This window comes from Eurosta solidaginis, unplaced genomic scaffold (assembly GCF_040869045.1).
Source record: "Eurosta solidaginis isolate ZX-2024a unplaced genomic scaffold, ASM4086904v1 ctg00001105.1, whole genome shotgun sequence".
Taxonomy (NCBI): Eukaryota; Metazoa; Arthropoda; class Insecta; order Diptera; family Tephritidae; genus Eurosta; species Eurosta solidaginis.
Window position 1 is genome coordinate 369886 of NW_027136937.1, and position 20603 is coordinate 390488.

Below are 20603 nucleotides of genomic sequence, written 5' to 3' on the forward strand. Positions count from 1 at the left end.
CCCAACTTCACTCGCTCACCCCGAGCGAGGGTCACCGGACACCTACGCACTCGGCCAAAGGCGCGAGGCCCACGGAATCTGTCAAAATCCAGCCCCTCACCGTTTCGTAACGTACTTAACGTTAGTTTTTGAACGGCACTTCAGCCAGCCCTTTTTGAAAATTGGGAGCCAAGAAAATATTCAAATATCAGACCTCACGGCGATTAAAATGTTCACATTTGAAAGTATTTTCTATTTGAAATTTAAGAGATTGTAGATAGAGAAAAAATGACTGAATGAAAAAAATGATCATTTAAGATTCATAACTCGATATGCTTTCTTCATAACGGTTATCACTGTAAAGTGAACTTTAATCGTTTAGAATACTACCCGACTGCCTACCAGTCATTTGCAGATAACATTCGTGACCATGGTTTCCAACAAGTGTAAAACCAATTATTCAATCAACAAAGATAGTCAGAAAAGATTAAGAAAGATGAACGGAAAATGATTAAAGAGTTTCAATCACCTAAAGTAACCAAATAGAATTCCACCATACGATTGGAACATTTCATATGTTCAATTTTTTTTGACGTTCTAAGTATTCATCTCTGAATGTCCCTGTTGTTGAATTTTGTGATAACTCATTTTTTTCTCAATATTCAAAGGTAGGTTGAGTCAATCCCAATGGAAGGGCTAATCACCTAAAGGCTGAGTGGGCAACAGCTCTGAAATGCTGAATTGGATTAAGAAATCGGCTAAATAGGGATTACACATATTGACGGATTCACAGTTAAAATCATCCGAAACACCCACCCACTCTTTTCTGCGGTTATTTTGACATCATGATAACATATTTCCCCATTCAACCTTCTATTATATGATTTTAGTCTTTGTGCGGCAAACGTTATTCTTACACTCTTTTGCAGTCTTACCTTAAGCCTCTTCTGTAACAAATTGCTCACGTTCATGTTCCATTTCAACCCGTTGAAAATTTCGTAATGTCCTAATGAAGTTTCGTAATATATCCAAAGACTTTTCACACTTCGAAGAGGCATATTGTGCATTTGCATGCCACCGGTTTCACTTGATATTGAACATTCATCGTACAGGGCATGGAGACCTTTCGTTGATGTAACTGCACACAAAACCTTTCGGTAAAGACAACCTTCAAAGGGTAGTGCCCCCTTATGGAAGATTCCAAAAAGAAAACGAAGCACTGGATGAAGGTTTAAGCTATTAAAATTTAAAAATTAATTATTTAATCTGATTATGGGCACTCTGAGAAAAATAAGCCAATGCCAACACTTACAACGAACACTCAAGGAGGCAATTGTTATATTTTTCACACAGCCCAATATATTCAAAAAAAACTCACTTATCCACTGATCCCCCTTGTGCAGCCATCTATCACTATTATGTCGTAATCAATTTCATCAAATACCCACTGTATAAGGTGCTGCAAACTTTGTAGTGTAAGAGGTTCAACGGCAAAGTCTTTGCCTTTACCATCTAGACTATATAAAATGTTGTCGACATCAGCAGGTGGATCCGACAGTACCAAAGATAAATTCTTACGGACGTTTTGTCTTGGCAACTAAGTTCTGCAGGCCGTGGTAGTGTTTAAATGTTATTGATATTGTATGTAAAAAGATTAAATTATCAAAATCTTGGTGCCTCGATTGTACTCCGCACATATTATCTTTTGAGCAAAGAAAATTTGAATAGTAAAAGTGGAGTGTAATCGGGGACTGTTTTGTAAAGTTTCCCGTTAATTTCTCAATAATTATATCCAGGGCCCCAAATTCAGCATAACTATATCGCTTGCATCAATACCAGGGATTATGCAGTATTCCAACCGCGACGTCTGTAAAGATAAGGTGTTCAGCTTATAATTGTTGTCTGCCATATGATGTGCTACTAGCATTACATACATTTGGCCATGGTTTCCAAAAAGTACAAGTATTTGATTTATATGTTTATATCACCTGAAAGAAACTTTGGTTGTGGCGATCATCTCTCATTGAACGATCTGATATTGCCAATACTACCCTTTGTAGTCCTGGTCCAACTATTTGGACTGTAGTACCCTTAAAGACTATGAATATTTGTAAGTTCTGAGTTGGCGATTTAGAGCTACGAACTTCTGACATGGGAGAGGGAAAATGCACCTTTGCTATATTTTCCCAAGTTTCGCTTTGTTCAAAATCCGTAGCTTATATTTGCCATTGCAACGTTTCCAATATCAATTGCACAAAACTCCGAACTGCCTAAAGCAATCTCTTTAAAATTAATTATGTACCAATAAATATATCAACGGAATAAGAATTTATAACACTTATTGTTATAAAAGTATGTTTTACTTTATTGTTGGCACTGGAAAGAATTGATCATTCGAATAAAGTGGCCATCTCAAATTTTTCAAGGCTGGATCGGTTGATCTGTTTTGGATTGCCTGTCTCAGCGAAGTGTGCCCACGTTCGGGTTAAATTTTCTATAACAACATGCTCATCATCGTTTTGCGTAAAGTTTGGAGTCATCACAGGCACATGCAATAAATATAGCAATTCACCATGACGGACGGCACCGAATGTTTGGTTTTGATATTTGAAATGACTAAAACGACCCTTGTATGTGAAAAGATAGGTATACACGGGTACAGCGGATGATGTTAAACGTAAGAAACGATGATATTCACATCCAATTAGTGCATCGGAATACAGTTTTCCAAAAGAGCCCAAACTGTCGGTAGTTTGCAAATCTCTATTACCCACATAGCTAACCATTAGCTGTTTACTTATTTGTTTGGAACGTGGTGTATCACGTTCATACATAAGAACGATTGGTGCGCATTTTTCGAAATTTTCCTTTAACCAACCTCTGACAGTATTATTTATATAACGCTGAACCCAGCGCAATGATTCCGCTTGATCTTTTAGCCCAGCATTGCCGGGTGCTGCAGAATTGCCAGCTGCTAAAAGGCCCCATGTACCAAGACGATAATTTAAAGTCACCAAGGCAATGTCACGATCCATTAAATATTCTGGACCAGCAACCTCTTTACTTTTACCCGAGCCGGCAGAAAATACGCCCGGATGTAGATACACCACCACGAGTTTTTGCACTCTTGTATCATGTGTATACACCTTCAAAACTTAGGCAATCTTCCAATAAGTCAGTAATGTTTTCAGTTAATGGTGGACACATAGGACGATCCGGTTGCATCCAAATTTTGCGGTTTCCACGCGGGATATGTTTTAGGGTTACGAAAACGTAAATTCACAACTGGCGCTAAAGCATAACGTATGCCACGGAATACAAAGAAGTCGACACTCAAACGCGACTTCAATGTTGTTCCAATAATTGAACCTAATGTTGTTGTAACTCGAACCGCACAAGTTTGATTGACTGTCACTAAAACGACTAATATGCAAATTACTCTAAGAAGATGATGTAATAATGATAGCGCCTTCAGCAGGGGCACTTCCAAAGTTTTCTACAGTAGGCCGATATTCTAAACGTTCGAATTTATCAGCCTATTTTGGCAAGTCCTTCTTTCGGCTATGGAAAAAAAAGGAACGCTCTTGCCGCTGTGGGAAAATATTGCTGATATATAATATATAGGGGAAACCACGAATTCAAAATTTTGTCGGAAGTAAACATATCGACTAGTCAATTGTTGTAACCAGCCAACAAGAGCTCGCCCATTACTACTCCATTCTAAAACTCTTAATACTTTCTTCGAGCTCGTTACGATGTATGCAATATTTCGGGAAGACATACTGCAAATTATATGATTATTGGTATTTGCAGTGGTGTCTCTTTTGAACCTTGCAAATAATGGTCATAATCAAACATGCGCAATTCTCTGGCAATTTAAAACTCAAATTTCTGATGAAAACCGAAATGCAACCAAACCTGCAAAGAAAAAAATTTTAATCAATAACTGCATAAATGGGCATCGAAAAGGTGTGACAACTGCCGGCGCGGCCGACGCCGCAGTTGGAGCACCCCTTTTGCGATGCCGGTAACCTGAAAAATAGAAAAAGGGAACGATACATCAAACCCATCTGCTCCATCTCCTGGATCCCCATCACCAATCACCTGAAAATAAACAAAAAATGAATTAAAACTCTGAAATAACATAAGAAGTATTTATTTAAGCAAAATTATTGAAAAATATTTTACCACTTACCTTTTTGTCCGGCAACGCGTAAATTTCATATGAATTGAAGCAAAAAAAAACGGTAAAATAAATCTTTCGATTCATTTTTTTTTTGCTTCATTCTCTATACTGGAATGTTCAAACCAGTATGTATGTATGTATGATACATACAAGAAAACGAGAAACGACAGAGTTGCCATGTTACCCAACTCGACCACCCAATGGTGCGTTTCTTGTTTGCGTCTGTATAAGATTAGAGAAGACAACACAAGGTTACATCACAAGAGCAACCCCCCCCCCCCCCCCCCCCACGTAACTAATCAGGCCGAAATAATATGAAGGATAATACAAATCCATTTATTATTTTTTTTTTTTCTTCTTTACCAACAAATTTTAAATTAAAAATTACTTCACAGCCGTAACTGAGTGGCACAGAAACCCACGTCAGTGGCGAAGACGGCGATGAACGGAGAGCGCTGCGGACGACGCATACCGCTTGGGGCAACTCCAACACCTATACGGGTAAAATTGCATATGCCCATTTAGATGGGCAATCAAGCCGCCAAACGAACGAAGATGCCGTTGGCACACACGACATCGATACCCCCCCTGAGGCGTTGGACCCTGTGCTGGCTGCTGCTCCCACAACACGTTCTCCTGCGCCTGATGGAACTTGGCATACCAGGCGGTGGTGCTCCCGCGTAGTTTTACCACCAGAGGCGTCTGCAGGGCCCGGAGCACACAGGGCCTAACTTGCCGCAACACCTCCTCCACCGCCTGCTGCACCAACTCGTCCGGCGCGTGGCAAATGTAGGAGCCCCTCCGCCGCTCCGGGTATTGTACATCCGCCACCACCTGGATTGGCTCCTCTCCCCCAGTCTCCAAACACACGAGAAGCATTTGCATCGGTTCCATCTAAAAAAAAAAAAAAAAAAAAAAAACCCATTAGAAAAAACTATTAAAAATCAGTGAGGAACCCGTCATACTTACATTTAAACAGCTTGAAGATCCAAATAACAATGTGGTGAGGGTAATTTATCCACCACAATCCTGCATTCATGTATCCTGGAAAATTCCTGTTACGGGAAAACAACTGGATGGCAACCCGCAATAACCACGGCAGCTTCATTAGTGCTGTCAGACTAAGGGCGGATACCGAACAATAAATGGACAAAATAAGTACCGAAAACGACACAAAACATCACAATCGGGACTGACGCGTCTTTTGTATTTTTGCCAATACGGCCATCTACTGCAATACCAAGCAGTCATCCATAACAAATGAATTCAAAAAAAAAAAGAGGAAAACAAAACAAAAACAAACCTCTCTTTGCACAAAAAATTTAACATTTTTTTTACAAAGACATTTTTTTTGTTGTCGTTTTTTTTTTTACCCTTTCCGTTTTTTTTTGGGTACTGTTTTCTGGCTGGGGGGCAGGACTTGTTGTTTTTCAACAACAAATATCACAAAAGGTCATTATAAGGGCTCGGTACAAAAACAATCCGGGTCCCGAAATAAAAGAATCCCGACACGACAAAATCCCGAAATGGGAAAAGTCAACTGTTTCTACCGGCCTAGTGTGCTACTGCCCCAGTGACCTAGTTTTTGTTTCAAGGGCAAGCAAATACATATATGTATATATATACTCGCACACCACAAATTCACCATACCAGCTGTCAGCTAACCAAGTAATACACAACAGGGTTGCATGCAATCTCAAAATGGTACGTGCAGATCGAACGCGTCGTTGAGAACGCATCGCCAATCTGCATGCAAGCACCGGCAGTTGGTACACTTTCCAATGTAATTACGATTTGCGCTATTCGTCATGAGCTGTCGCACAAAATTAAATCAATACCGTCGTCAACCTCTCCGGTTCGTTTCAAACTCGGTTTAGTCATATAGTTTAACGTACGGTGGTTAATAAAACACCACGCGTATCACGAAACCAAGTAATTTTGCGCGGGTGGCTTGGAATCACGTCCGCTCCAACCTCCCACACACCGCAATCTTGCTGGTTTTGTTGAAATACATAAGCTGCTCGAAATCACAGCACTAACTACTTTGCAAAAACGCTCTCGTCACTCCACGTCAGTTGACTAGTCATTTTACGGTGATAGGTTATATTCGTAGTCACATTTGCATGGGCGTGGGTAGGTTTTGTAGGGTAATAATATAATACACAACTGACGAAATACATGCGCTGCAGCGAAAACGCGCATCACCCAACCAACCTCACGGCCACTCGCCCTGGCACATCCATAAAATGCCACAGTCGCCCTGAGAGCGAGACGACCACGTTATACGCTGGAACGGAGACCTCGGCCTCTTCGTCCAGCCCAGGAAAACCTCAAAACCCTCGAGTCTGGAACGGAGACCTCTGCCTCTTCGTCCAACCCACAAAAAAACCGCAAATCTGGAATGGAGACCTCGGCCTCTCCATCCGGACCGGAAAAAAAAAAAAAACCAAAGAATAACAAACAATGGTGCCACTCTGGAACGGAGACCTCGGCCTCTTCGTCCAGCCTTACTGGCCATCGACAATTCACATATTACATTCTGAATTTCTATATTTAAGAATTATGTATAATTCAATGGCAAGAAATATTCACTTCACTGTTCATAACCGCTAATTCTTTCATCTTAGCTCAGGTGGCATGCTAAGCAAGTCGAAAGGGATTCCCGGCCATGTTGCGTCGCAGACGAACTCTTCACTTAGATTAAGTTTAGTGTGTAAGTCTTATAATAATTTTTCTCGTTTCAGCGGAGGTCATTGGCGGAAAACGATGTTGCGTATCGCAAGGGGGGCCGGCATGTTTAGGCAGGATGCCTAACTTTTCCGCATCTGATTGCGACCCCCCCCAATGCAACTCTGCAAATCGATACTCGATACTCGAATTAATTTATAACCACCCACACCATCACCCTCATGCATGTGCATGCATGTACATGCGCGTGTTTGTGTGCTTTTTGTCAGCACTCATGCATATGCATGTCGGGGTTGATGTGTGGGTGCCTTTCCCCTCCAAAACGGAGGATTTTGCGGGTCAACGGTTGTAGCTTGCTATACAACCGGCCTCTTGGATTTCAACTGCCGTACAGCACGCATCTGCCGCCAACGATCTCTGCCGTTCTGATCACAATCAATTCAGGTAATATTGTACCCAACTTATTTTTACTTATCTAATAAATTCCACCTATTATAACGAGGAAAATCCTCTTGTGCTTTCTCTTATTTCATTGGAGTGAATTGCCAACCGAGACCGACCCTTGTGCGCCTACCCACTGCCGGTTTACGACGCACTCAGGCCGAACAGTAGGTTTTTATGTGTATATTAATCCACAAGCTGATCCAAGGTTCTATCGCTAACGGTTCAATTTCTACGTCATACTGTGTGGGGTTAACCGACTAAAAGGGATAAGTGTCCATATCTATTGAACCAAGCAAGACAGAATCGATTTTGTTTTTGCAGATGATAGGTTTTTATGTGTATATTAATCCACAAGCTGATCCAAGATTCTATCGCTAACGGTTCAATTTCTACGTCATACTAGGTGGGGTTAACCGACTAATAGGGATATGTGTCCATATCTATTGAACCAAGCAAGACAGAATCGATTTTATTATTGCAGATGGTAGGATTTTATGTGTATATTAATCCACTGGCTGATCCAAGGTTCTATCGCTAACGGTTCAATTTCTACGTCATACTGTGTGGGGTTAACCGACTAAAAGGGATAAGTGTCCATATCTATTGAACCAAGCAAGACAGAATCGATTTTGTTTTTGCAGATGATAGGTTTTTATGTGTATATTAATCCACATTCTGATCCAAGGTTCTGTCGCTAACGGTTCAATTTCTACGTCATACTAGGTGGGGTTAACCGACTAATAGGGATAAGTGTCCATATCTATTGAACCAAGCAAGGTAGAATCGAATTTATTTTTGCAGATGGTAGGTTTTTATGTGCATATTAATCCACAAGCTGACCCAAGGTTCTATCGCTAACGTTTCAATTTCTACGTCAAACTGGGTGGGGTTAACCGACTAAAAGGGATAATTGTCCAAATCTATTGAACCAAGCAAGACAGAATCGATTTTATTTTTGCAGATGGTAGGTTTTTATGTGCATATTAATACACAAGCTGATCCAAGGTCCTATCGCTAACGGTTCAATTTCTACGTCAAACTGGGTGGGGTTAACCGACTAAAAGGGATAAGTGTCCATATCTATTGAAACAAGCAAGACAGAATCGATTTTGTTTTTGCAGATGATAGGTTTTTATGTGTATATTAATCCACATGCTGATCCAAGGTTCTGTCGCTAACGGTTCAATTTCTACGTCATACTAGGTGGGGTTAACCGACTAATAGGGATAAGTGTCCATATCTATTGAACCAAGCAAGGTAGAATCGAATTTATTTTTGCAGATGGTAGGTTTTTATGTGCATATTAATCCACAAGCTGACCCAAAGTTCTATCGCTAACGTTTCAATTTCTACGTCAAACTGGGTGGGGTTAACCGACTAAAAGGGATAATTGTCCAAATCTATTGAACCAAGCAAGACAGAATCGATTTTATTTTTGCAGATGGTAGGTTTTTATGTGTATATTAATCCAAAAGCTGATCCAAGGTTCTATCGCTAACGGTTCAATTTCTACGTCAAACTGGGTGGGGTTAACCGACTAAAAGGGATAAGTGTCCATATCTATTGAACCAAGCAAGACAGGATCGATTTTATTTTTGCAGGTGGTAGGTTTTTATGTATATATTAATCCAAAAGCTGATCCAAGGTTCTATCGTTAGCGGTTCAATTTCTACGTCATACTAGGTGGGGTTAACCCACTAAAAGGGATAAGTGTCCATATCTATTGAACCAAGCACGACAGAATGGATTTTGTTTTTGCAGGTGATAGGTTTTTATGTGTATATTAATCCACAAGCTGATCCAAGATTCTATCGCTAACGTTTCAATTTCTACGTCATACTAGGTGGGGTTAACCGACTAATAGGGATAAGTGTCCATATCTATTGAACCAAGCAAGGTAGAATCGAATTTATTTTTGCGGATGGTAGGTTTTTATGTGCATATTAATCCACAAGCTGACCCAAGGTTCTATCGCTAACGGTTCAATTTCTACGTCAAACTGGGTGGGGTTAACCGACTAAAAGGGATAAGTGTCCATATCTATTGAACCAAGCAAGACAGAATCGATTTTATTTTTGCAGATGGTAGGTTTTTATGTGTACATTAATCCACTAGCTGATCCAAGGTTCTGTCGTTAACTGTTCAATTTCTACGTCATACTGTGTGGGGTTAACCGACTAAAAGGGATAAGTGTCCATATCTATTGAACCAAGCAAGACAGAATCGATTTTATTTTTGCAGATGGTGGGTTTTTATGTGTACATTAATCCACTAGCTGATCAAAGGTTCTGTCGTTAACGGTTCAATTTCTACGTCATACTGTGTGGGGTTAACCGACTAAAAGGGATAAGTGTCCATATCTATTGAACCAAGCAAGACAGAATCGATTTTATTTTTGCAGATGGTAGATTTTTATGTGTACATTAATCCAAAAGCTGATCCAAGGTTCTATCGCTAACGGTTCAATTTCTACGTCAAACTGGGTGGGGTTAACCGACTAAAAGGGATAAGTGTCCATATCTATTGAACCAAGCAAGACAGAATCGATTTTATTTTTGCAGATGGTAGGTTTTTATGTGTACATTAATCCACTAGCTGATCCAAGGTTCTGTCGTTAACTGTTCAATTTCTACGTCAAACTGTGTGGGGTTAACCCACTAAAAGGGATAAGTGTCCATATCTATTGAACCAAGCAAGACAGAATCAATTTTATTTTTGCAGATGGTAGGTTTTTATGTGTATATTAATCCGAAAGCTGATCCAAGGTTCTATCGCTAACGGTTCAATTTCTACGTCATGCTGGGTGGGGTTAACCGACTAAAAGGGATAAGTGTCCATATCTATTGAACCAAGCAAGACAGAATCGATTTTATTTTTGCAGATGGTAGGTTTTTATGTGTACATTAATCCACTAGCTGATCCAAAGTTCTGTCGTTAACGGTTCAATTTCTACGTCATACTGTGTGGGGTTAACCGACTAAAAGGGATAAGTGTCCATATCTATTGAACCAAGCAAGACAGAATCGATTTTATTTTTGCAGATGGTAGGTTTTTATGTGCATATTAATACACAAGCTGATCCAAGGTCCTATCGCTAACGGTTCAATTTCTACGTCAAACTGGGTGGGGTTAACCGACTAAAAGGGATAAGTGTCCATATCTATTGAACCAAGCAAGACAGAATCGATTTTATTTTTGCAGATGGTAGGTTTTTATGTCTATATTAATCCAAAAGCCGATCCAAGGTTCTATCGTTAGCGGTTCAATTTCTAGGTCATACTGTATGGGGTTAACCGACTAAAAGGGATAAGTGTCCATATCTATTGAACCAAGCAAGATAGAATCGATTTTGTTTTTGAAGATGATATGTTTTTATGTGTATATTAATCCACAAGCTGATCCAAGGTTCTATCGCTAACGGTTCAATTTCTACGTCATACTAGGTTGGGTTAACCGACTAATAGGGATAAGTGTCCATATCTATTGAACCAAGCAAGATTGAATCGATTTTGTTTTTGCAGATGATAGGTTTTTATGTGAATATTAATCCACAAGCTGATACAAGGTTCTATCGCTAACGGTTCAATTTCTGCGTCATACTAGGTGGGGTTAACGGACTAATAGGGATAAGTGTCCATATCTTTTGAACCAAGCAAGACAGAATCGATTTTATTTTTGCAGATGGTAGGTTTTTATGTCTACATTAATCCAAAAGCTGATCCAAGGTTCTATCGTTAACGGTTCAATTTCTACGTCATACTGTGTGGGGTTAACCGACTAAAAGGGATAAGTGTCCATATCTATTGAACCAAGCAAGACAGAATCGATTTTGTTTTTGCAGATGATAGGTTTTTATGTGAATATTAATCCACAAGCTGATACAAGGTTCTATCGCTAACGGTTCAATTTCTGCGTCATACTAGGTGGGGTTAACCGACTAATAGGGATAAGTGTCCATATCTTTTGAACCAAGCAAGACAGAATCGATTTTATTTTTGCAGATGGTAGGTTTTTATGTCTACATTAATCCAAAAGCTGATCCAAGGTTCTATCGTTAGCGGTTCAATTTCTACGTCATACTGTGTGGGGTTAACCGACTAATAGGGATAAGTGTCCATATCTTTTGAACCCAGCAAGACAGAATCGATTTTATTTTTGCAGATGGTAGGTTTTTATGTCTATATTAATCCAAAAGCCGATCCAAGGTTCTATCGTTAGCGGTTCAATTTCTAGGTCATACTGTGTGGGGTTAACCGACTAAAAGGGATAAGTGTCCATATCTATTGAACCAAGCAAGATAGAATCGATTTTGTTTTTGAAGATGATAAGTTTTTATGTGTATATTAATCCACAAGCTGATCCAAGGTTCTATCGCTAACGGTTCAATTTCTACGTCATACTAGGTGGGGTTAATCGACTAATAGGGATAAGTGTCCATATCTATTGAAACAAGCAAGATAGAATCGATTTTGTTTTTGCAGATGATAGGTTTTTATGTGTATATTAATCCACAAGCTGATCCAAGATTCTACCGCTAACGGTTCAATTTCTACGTCATACTAGGTGGGGTTAACCGACTAATAGGGATATGTGTCCATATCTATTGAACCAAGCAAGGTAGAATCGAATTTATTTTCGCAGATGGTAGGTTTCTATGTGCATATTTATCCACAAGCTGATACAAGGTTCTATCGCTAACGGTTCAATTTCTGCGTCATACTAGGTGGGGTTAACCGACTAATAGGGATAAGTGTCCATATCTTTTGAACCAAGCAAGACAGAATCGATTTTATTTTTGCAGATGGTAGGTTTTTATGTCTACATTAATCCAAAAGCTGATCCAAGGTTCTGTCGTTAGCGGTTCAATTTCTACGTCATACTGTGTGGGGTTAACCGACTAATAGGGATAAGTGTCCATATCTTTTGAACCAAGCAAGACAGAATCGATTTTATTTTTGCAGATGGTAGGTTTTTATGTCTATATTAATCCAAAAGCCGATCCAAGGTTCTATCGTTAGCGGTTCAATTTCTAGGTCATACTGTGTGGGGTTAACCGACTAAAAGGGATAAGTGTCCATATCTATTGAACCAAGCAAGATAGAATCGATTTTGTTTTTGCAGATGATAGGTTTTTATGTGAATATTAATCCACAAGCTGATACAAGGTTCTATCGCTAACGGTTCAATGTCTACGTCATACTAGGTGGGGTTAACCGACTAATAGGGATAAGTGTCTATATCTATTGAATCAAGCAAGGTAGAATCGAATTTATTTTTCAGATGGTAGGTTTTTATGTGCATCTTAATCCACAAGCCCATCCAAGGTTCTATCGCTAACGGTTCAATTTCTACGTTATACTGGGTGGGGTTAACCGACTAAAAGGGATAAGTGTCCATATCTATTGAACCAAGCAAGATATAATCGATTTTATTTTTGCAGTTGGTAGGTTTTTATGTGTATATTAATCCACAAGCTGATCCAAGGTTCTATCGCTAACGGTTCAATTTCTACGTCATACTGTGTGGGGTTAACCGACTAAAAGGGATAAGTGTCCATATCTATTGAACCAAGCAAGACAGAATCGATTTTGTTTTTGCAGATGATAGGTTTTTATGTGTATATTAATCCACAAGCTGATCCAAGATTCTACCGCTAACGGTTCAATTTCTACGTCATACTAGGTGGGGTTAACCGACTAATAGGGATATGTGTCCATATCTATTGAACCAAGCAAGGTAGAATCGAATTTATTTTCGCAGATGGTAGGTTTCTATGTGCATATTAATCCACAAGCTGACCCAAGGTTCTATCGCTAACGGTTCAATTTCTACGTCAAACTGGGTGGGGTTAACCGACTAAAAGGGATAAGTGTCCATATCTATTGAACCAAGCAAGACAGAATCGATTTTATTATTGCAGATGATAGGTTTTTATGTGTATATTAATCCACATGCTGATCCAAGGTTCTGTCGCTAACGGTTCAATTTCTACGTTATACTGGGTGGGGTTAACCGACTAAAAGGGATAAGTGTCCATATCTATTGAACCAAGCAAGATATAATCGATTTTATTTTTGCAGGTGGTAGGTTTTTATGTGTATATTAATCCACAAGCTGATCTAAGGTTCTATCGCTAACGGTTCAATTTCTACGTCATACTGTGTGGGGTTAACCGACTAAAAGGGATAAGTGTCCATATCTATTGAACCAAGCAAGACAGAATCGATTTTTTTTTGCAGATGATAGGTTTTTATGTGTATATTAATCCACAAGCTGATCCAAGATTCTATCGCTAACGGTTCAATTTCTACGTCATACTAGGTGGGGTTAACCGACTAATAGGGATATGTGTCCATATCTATTGAACCAAGCAAGACAGAATCGATTTTATTATTGCAGATGGTAGGTTTTTATGTGTATATTAATCCACTAGCTGATCCAAGGTTCTATCGCTAACGGTTCAATTTCTACGTCATACTGTGTGGGGTTAACCGACTAAAAGGGATAAGTGTCCATATCTATTGAACCAAGCAAGACAGAATCGATTTTGTTTTTGCAGATGATAGGTTTTTATGTGTATATTAATCCACATGCTGATCCAAGGTTCTGTCGCTCTTGGTTCAATTTCTACGTCATACTAGGTGGGGTTAACCGACTAATAGGGATAAGTGTCCATATCTATTGAACCAAGAAAGGTAGAATCGAATTTATTTTTGCAGATGGTAGGTTTTTATGTGCATATTAATCCACAAGCTGATACAAGGTTCTATCGCTAACGGTTCAATTTCTACGTCATACTAGGTGGGGTTAACCGACTAATAGGGATAAGTGTCCATATCTATTGAACGAAGCAAGACAGAATCGATTTTATTTTTGCAGATGGTAGGTTTTTATGTCTACATTAATCCAAAAGCTGATCCAAGGTTCTATCGTTAGCGGTTCAATTTCTACGTCATACTGTGTGGGGTTAACCGACTAAAAGGGATAAGTGTCCATATCTATTGAACCAAGCAAGATATAATCGATTTTATTTTTGCAGATGATAGGTTTTTATGTGTATATTAATCCACAAGCTGATCCAAGGTTCAATCGCTAACGGTTCAATTTCTACGTTATACTGGGTGGGGTTAACCGACTAAAAGGGATAAGTGTCCATATCTATTGAACCAAGCAAGATATAATCGATTTTATTTTTGCAGATGATAGGTTTTTATGTGTATATTAATCCACAAGCTAATCCAAGGTTCTATCGCTAACGGTTCAATTTCTACGTTATACTGGGTGGGGTTAACCGACTAAAAGGGATAAGTGTCCATATCTATTGAACCAAGCAAGATAGAATCGATTTTATTTTTGCAGATGGTAGGTTTTTATGTGTATATTAATCCACAAGCCGACTCAAGGTTCTATCGCTAACGGTTCAATTTCTACGTCAAACTGTGTGGGGTTAACCGACTAAAAGGGATAAGTGTCCATATCTATTGAACCAAGCAAGACAGAATCGATTTTGTTTTTGCAGATGATAGGTTTTTATGTGTATATTAATCCACATGCTGATCCAAGGTTCTGTCGCTCTTGGTTCAATTTCTACGTCATACTAGGTGGGGTTAACCGACTAATAGGGATAAGTGTCCATATCTATTGAACCAAGCAAGATATAATCGATTTTATTTTTGCAGATGATAGGTTTTTATGTGTATATTAATCCACAAGCTGATCCAAGGTTCTATCGCTAACGGTTCAATTTCTACGTTATACTGGGTGGGGTTAACCGACTAAAAGGGATAAGTGTCCATATCTATTGAACCAAGCAAGATAGAATCGATTTTATTTTTGCAGATGGTAGGTTTTTATGTGTATATTAATCCACAAGCCGACTCAAGGTTCTATCGCTAACGGTTCAATTTCTACGTCATACTGTGTGGGGTTAACCGACTAAAAGGGATAAGTGTCCATATCTATTGAACCAAGCAAGACAGAATCGATTTTGTTTTTGCAGATGATAGGTTTTTATGTGTATATTAATCCACAAGCTGATCCAAGATTCTATCGCTAACGTTTCAATTTCTACGTCATACTAGGTAGGGTTAACCGACTAATAGGGATAAGTGTCCATATCTATTGAACCAAGCAAGGTAGAATCGAATTTATTTTTGCAGATGGTAGGTTTTTATGTACATATTAATCCACAAGCTGACCCAAGGTTCTATCGCTATCGGTTCAATTTCTACGTCAAACTGGGTGGGGTTAACCGATTAAAAGGGATAAGTGTCCATATCTATTGAACCAAGCAAGACAGAATCGATTTTTTTTTGCAGATGGTAGGTTTTTATGTGTACATTAATCCACTAGCTGATCCAAGGTTCTGTCGTTAACTGTTCAATTTCTACGTCATACTGTGTGGGGTTAACCGACTAAAAGGTATAAGTGTCCATATTTATTGAACCAAGCAAGACAGAATCGATTTTATTTTTGCAGATGGTGGGTTTTTATGTGTACATTAATCCACTAGCTGATCAAAGGTTCTGTCGTTAACGGTTCAATTTCTACGTCATACTGTGTGGGGTTAACCGACTAAAAGGGATAAGTGTCCATATCTATTGAACCAAGCAAGACAGAATCGATTTTATTTTTGCAGATGGTAGGTTTTTATGTGTACATTAATCCAAAAGCTGATCCAAGGTTCTATCGCTAACGGTTCAATTTCTACGTCAGACTGGGTGGGGTTAACCGACTAAAAGGGATAAGTGTCCATATCTATTGAACCAAGCAAGACAGAATCGATTTTATTTTTGCAGATGGTAGGTATTTATGTGTATATTAATCCACTAGCTGATCCAAGGTTCTGTCGTTAACTGTTCAATTTCTACGTCAAACTGTGTGGGGTTAACCGACTAAAAGGGATAAGTGTCCATATCTATTGAACCAAGCAAGACAGAATCGATTTTATTTTTGCAGATGGTAGGTTTTTATGTGTATATTAATCCAAAAGCTGATCCAAGGTTCTATCGCTAACGGTTCAATTTCTACGTCATGCTGGGTGGGGTTAACCGACTAAAAGGGATAAGCGTCCATATCTATTGAACCAAGCAAGACAGAATCGATTTTATTTTTGCAGATGGTAGGTTTTTATGTGTACATTAATCCACTAGCTGATCATAGGTTCTGTCGTTAACGGTTCAATTTCTACGTCATACTGTGTGGGGTTAACCGACTAAAAGGGATAAGTGTCCATATCTATTGAACCAGGCAAGACAGAATCGATTTTATTTTTGCAGATGGTAGGTTATTATGTCTATATTAATCCAAAAGCTGATACAAGGTTCTATCGCTAACGGTTCAATTTCTACGTCATACTAGGTGGGGTTAACCGACTAATAGGGATAAGTGTCCATATCTATTGAACCAAGCAAGACAGAATCGATTTTATTTTTGCAGATGGTAGGTTTTTATGTCTACATTAATTCAAAAGCTGATCCAAGGTTCTATCGTTAGCAGTTCAATTTCTACGTCATACTGTGTGGGGTTAACCGACTAAAAGGGATAAGTGTCCATATCTATTGAACCAAGCAAGACAGAATCGATTTGGTTTTTGCAGATGATAGGTTTTTATGTGTATTTTAATCCACAAGCTGATCCAAGGTTCTATCGCTAACGGTTCAATTTCTACGTCATACTAGGTGGGGTTAACCGACTAATAGGGATAAGTGTCCATATCTATTGAACCAAGCAAGATAGAATCGATTTTGTTTTTGCAGATGATAGTTTTTTATGTGTATATTAATCCACAAGCTGATCCAAGGTTCTATCGCTAACGGTTCAATGTCTACGTCATACTAGGTGGGGTTAACCGACTAATAGGGATAAGTGTCCATATCTATTGAACCAAGCAAGGTAGAATCGAATTTATTTTTGCAGATGGTAGGTTTTTATGTGCACATTAATCCACAAGCCCATCCAAGGTTCTATCGCTAACGGTTCAATTTCTACGTTATACTGGGTGGGGTTAACCGACTAAAAGGGATAAGTGTCCATATCTATTGAACCAAGCAAGATATAATCGATTTTATTTTTGCAGATGGTAGGTTTTTATGTGTATATTAATCCACAAGCTGATCCAAGGTTCTATCGCTAACGGTTCAATTCTACGTCATACTGTGTTGGGTTAACCGACTAAAAGGGATAAGTGTCCATATCTATTGAACCAAGCAAGATATAATCGATTTTATTTTTGCAGATGATAGGTTTTTATGTGTATATTAATCCACAAGCTGACCCAAGGTTCTATCGCTAACGGTTCAATTTCTACGTTATACTGGGTGGGGTTAACCGACTAAAAGGGATAAGTGTACATATCTATTGAACCAAGCAAGATATAATCGATTTTATTTTTGCAGGTGGTAGGTTTTTATGTGTATATTAATCCACAAGCTTATCCAAGGTTCTATCGCTAACGGTTCAATTTCTACGTCATACTAGGTGGGGTTAACCGACTAATAGGGATAAGTGTCCATATCTATTGAACCAAGCAAGACAGAATCGATTTTATCTTTGCAGATGGTAGGTTTTTATGTCTACATTAATCCAAAAGCTGATCCAAGGTTCTATCGTTAGCGGTTCAATTTCTACGTCATACTGTGTGGGGTTAACCGACTAAAAGGGATAAGTGTCCATATCTATTGAACCAAGCAAGATATAATCGATTTTATTTTTGCAGATGATAGGTTTTTATGTGTATATTAATCCACTAGCTGATCCAAGGTTCTATCGCTAACGGTTCAATTTCTACGTTATACTGGGTGGGGTTAACCGACTAAAAGGGATAAGTGTCCATATCTATTGAACCAAGCAAGATATAATCGATTTTATTTTTGCAGATGATAGGTTTTTATGTGTATATTAATGCACAAGCTGATCCAAGGTTCTATCGCTAACGGTTCAATTTCTACGTTATACTGGGTGGGGTTAACCGACTAAAAGGGATAAGTGTCCATATCTATTGAACCAAGCAAGATAGAATCGATTTTATTTTTGCAGATGGTAGGTTTTTATGTGTATATTAATCCACAAGCCGACTCAAGGTTCTATCGCTAACGGTTCAATTTCTACGTCATACTGTGTGGGGTTAACCGACTAAAAGGGATAAGTGTCCATATCTATTGAACCAAGCAAGACAAAATCGATTTTGTTTTTGCAGATGATAGGTTTTTATGTGTATATTAATCCACAAGCTGATCCAAGGTTCTATCGCTAACGGTTCAATTTCTACGTTATACTGGGTGGGGTTAACCGACTAAAAGGGATAAGTGTCCATATCTATTGAACCAAGCAAGATAGAATCGATTTTATTTTTGCAGATGGTAGGTTTTTATGTGTATATTAATCCACAAGCCGACTCAAGGTTCTATCGCTAACGGTTCAATTTCTACGTCATACTGTGTGGGGTTAACCGACTAAAAGGGATAAGTGTCCATATCTATTGAACCAAGCAAGACAAAATCGATTTTGTTTTTGCAGATGATAGGTTTTTATGTGTATATTAATCCACTAGCTGATCCAAGGTTCTATCGCTAACGGTTCAATTTCTACGTTATACTGGGTGGGGTTAACCGACTAAAAGGGATAAGTGTCCATATCTATTGAACCAAGCAAGATATAATCGATTTTATTTTTGCAGATGATAGGTTTTTATGTGTATATTAATCCACAAGCTGATCCAAGGTTCTGTCGCTCTTGGTTCAATTTCTACGTCATACTAGATGGGGTTAACCGACTAATAGGGATAAGTGTCAATATCTATTGAACCAAGCAAGATATAATCGATTTTATTTTTGCAGATGATAGGTTTTTATGTGTATATTAATCCACAAGCTGATCCAAGGTTCTATCGCTAACGGTTCAATTTCTACGTTATACTGGGTGGGGTTAACCGACTAAAAGGGATAAGTGTCCATATCTATTGAACCAAGCAAGATAGAATCGATTTTATTTTTGCAGATGGTAGGTTTTTATGTGTATATTAATCCACAAGCCGACTCAAGGTTCTATCGCTAACGGTTCAATTTCTACGTCATACTGTGTGGGGTTAACCGACTAAAAGGGATAAGTGTCCATATCTATTGAACCAAGCAAGACAAAATCGATTTTGTTTTTGCAGATGATAGGTTTTTATGTGTATATTAATCCACAAGCTGATCCAAGATTCTATCGCTAACGTTTCAATTTCTACGTCATACTAGGTAGGGTTAACCGACTAATAGGGATAAGTGTCCATATCTATTGAACCAAGCAAGGTAGAATCGAATTTATTTTTGCAGATGGTAGGTTTTTATGTACATATTAATCCACAAGCTGACCCAAGGTTCTATCGCTAACGGTTCAATTTCTACGTCAAACTGGGTGGGGTTAACCGACTAAAAGGGATAAGTGTCCACATCTATTGAACCAAGCAAGACAGAATCGATTTTTTTTTGCAGATGGTAGGTTTTTATGTGTACATTAACCCACTAGCTGATCCAAGGTTCTGTCGTTAACTGTTCAATTTCTACGTCATACTGTGTGGGGTTAACCGACTAAAAGGGATAAGTGTCCATATCTATTGAACCAAGCAAGACAGAATTGATTTTATTTTTGCAGATGGTAGGTTTTTATGTGTACATTAATCCAAAAGCTGATCCAAGGTTCTATCGCTAACGGTTCAATTTCTACGTCAAACTGGGTGGGGTTAACCGACTAAAAGGGATAAGTGTCCATATCTATTGAACCAAGCAAGACAGAATCGATTTTATTTTTGCAGATGGTAGGTTTTTATGTGTATATTAATCCACTAGCTGATCCAAGCTTCTGTCGTTAACTGTTCAATTTCTACGTCAAACTGTGTGGGGTTAACCGACTAAAAGGATAAGTGTCCATATCTATTGAACCAAGCAAGATAGAATCGATTTTATTTTTGCAGATGGTAGGTTTTTATGTGTATATTAATCCAAAAGCTGATCCAAGGTTCTATCGCTAACGGTTCAATTTCTACGTCATGCTGGGTGGGGTTAACCGACTGAAAGGGATAAGTGTACATATCTATTGAACCAAGCAAGACAGAATCGATTTTATTTTTGCAGATGGTAGGTTTTTATGTGTACATTAATCCACTAGCTGATCCAAGGTTCTGTCGTTAGCGGTTCAATTTCTACGTCATACTGTGTGGGGTTAACCGACTAAAAGGGATAAGTGTCCATATCTATTGAACCAGGCAAGACAGAATCGATTTTATTTTTGCAGATAGTAGGTTTTTATGTGCACATTAATCCAC

At 38.7% G+C, this 20603-nt stretch overlaps 1 pseudogene; it reads right to left on the bottom strand.

Annotated features, from left to right (window-relative positions):
• Positions 1-795: 795 nt before the first annotated feature.
• Positions 796-5204, bottom strand: LOC137235837 (uncharacterized; annotated as a pseudogene).
• Between the last annotated feature and the right edge of the window lie 15399 nt (positions 5205-20603).